A 2,525-nucleotide genomic window follows, 5' to 3' on the forward strand; every position below is an offset into this window, starting at 1 on the left:
ATCACAAAGTGTCAATGGAAACACAAAAGATTGCCATGTAGGAATGGAATGAGAATGGCGCTTAGTCACTGGCGAGAAGTAGATGCGTCTATGTGCATGGATTGTAATCTTCATAGCTCCCCCTCTAATACAACGGTGGTATTAAAGCATAAGAAAGTCGAGCTCTCGGGCTTCGATGCAAAACAACTCGCACAGAAACAAACAAAATTCCCAAAAAAAGAAGGTAACATGACCACACTGCTCGATACACGCCATCTTGTGAACAAAGAGGCCAATTTATACCGTTATGCCTGAATAACTCGTCACGCATGATTACTCACCCTCAAACAAAAGCTCAATATTAAAGTCGGATGCTGATGTGCGAACGTTGTTCTATGTTTCAGTCCAGAGATTTGACATCCTGGCCGTTAATTGTAAAATGTGTTAGTCACCAGTACGCGGTAGTACAGGCACCGAAAGAAGGAATTATATGTCCTTGAACACTTTCGTTGACATCTCTTGGGAAGGTTCACTGGCAAATTCTTATCTCCATGGAAACTTCAGCGTAGCATACCTGCCAGTAGGTTTTGGTGGAGAATGCTCGAAAAGGAGGCAGATTCTGCTAAAAAAAGTAAAATTGAAATTGACACTAACACTGAGAACCAAGCACGCTTGTGGCTTATGAGTCGTTATGAATTCTCCTCCTCTTCCTATTTCTTATACACACATGTGCTGTGTGCTGTCGTGACTTGTGTGGCTGAACCTAGGAGTTTCATCCCAAACGAAAGAACACAAACACACGCACGTGTGCGCATGCGCACACACACACACACACACACACACACACACACACACACACACACACGCTCTCTCTCTCTCTCTCTCTCTCTCTCTCTCTCTCTCTCTCTCTCTCTCTCTCTCTCTCTCTCTCTCTCTCTCTCTCTCTCTCTCTCTCTCTCTCTTAACTCAACCCAAAGTCACAATACTGCATATTGTGTGCATGCCGCGGTGCAGGTATTGTGTCCTCCAGAATGGTGGCCCAATGTGACCACGGCACAGCCAGCCACGGCACCAACGAGCAGTCCGGCTACATACACATACTCACCGACGACAACAACAACAACAACATTCCCCTGGACACAAGTTGTACGGGTAGACGGAACACGGGGTGGTCACGGTCGACCGGCACCCCGGGACGACGTACAAGTGGAGCCTGCTGACAACATCGTCTGGACTATGCTTATAGCCGTATCCTTGCAATGCTTACCATGACCATAGGGTCTTGTATTAAAGCCTCTCTCATAATACAGTCAGATCTCGCTTAACCGCACACATCCGTTTTCCACCAAAAATCCGGATAGGCCAGGGAACCGGATAATCGAACAAACATTCTGTATGTATGTACGGCATATGCTGTAAATCGGTAAAAAAACGATTTTCTGCCGGATGGCGAGGGATCCGGATAAAAGAGGACCGGATAAGCGAGATATGACTGTAATAATTATTATATCAGTTAGAAGCCTGTCTAAGACGACCGCTCAAGGGACATTCAAAATGTGGTCTCTGTTGCCAGGTGGTCGCCTTGTCCAGGGCCATTTGACTGGAATAGCATCCCCTGGTCCTGGCTGCAGCGGTCTTCTAGGACAGGTGGTCGCCTTATCCGAGTGGTCACATCGACAGGTTTTACAGTACAAGCCTGGTTTTTAAGATGCACTGGCAGCACATCAGCCTGGTTTTAATGTTGACACACAGAGAAATACAGTAAAACCGGTCAAGGCGACCACTCGGATAAGGCGACCACCCGTCCTAGAAGACCGCTGCAACCAGGACCAAGGGGTGCTATTTCAAGTCAGATGACCCTGGATAAGGAGCGGACCACCTGGTAACGGAGTCCACGTTTTGAATACCCCTTTGAGCGGTGGTCGTCTTGGACAGGCTTCACTGTACTGTGGTTTGATTGGAAGCCCGATGTGTGAACAGAAGTCAAGCCACTGACATTGCCTTCTACAGGAATACTGAGCCCAGCTTTAGTACACTGCGGCATTACGGTAACTGTGCTTACCTGTTTATTGCAGGGGCGTCCGTCGGACACAGTACAGTCACTACGGTATTGAGTCTATTGACTGTACCACTCTTTGCCCCAGATACCCTGTGAATCAATCAAATGCACTGATCCAGGCGGGGCTCTAAATTTCCAATTTTTTCTGACCTCAGCCACCCCCGGCCTCCCCCCACGAGTAAATCGTACTTCAGATGGCTGACCGTACCACACTAAAATGCATGTACCTTCCGACGTCCCTGCATTGCTATGCGTTTGTGTTGCAATATACCTACTTTTGTAGAGTAGAACGGCTCGTGTAACGTGACATGCACACCTTTGCAGACAGATCCGTCCTTGATACGGACCGGAGTTGTTCTGGTTCTGGTTCTGGAGGTGTCCGTGTTATGGAAGTGTCCGTGTTATGGAAGTGTCCGTGTTATGGAAGTGTCCGTGCTATGGAAGTGTCCGTGCTATGGAAGTGTCCGTGCTATGGAAGTGTCCGTGT

The sequence above is a fragment of the Sycon ciliatum genome, chromosome 6 (genome assembly GCF_964019385.1).
Source record: "Sycon ciliatum chromosome 6, ocSycCili1.1, whole genome shotgun sequence".
Taxonomy (NCBI): domain Eukaryota; kingdom Metazoa; phylum Porifera; class Calcarea; order Leucosolenida; family Sycettidae; genus Sycon; species Sycon ciliatum.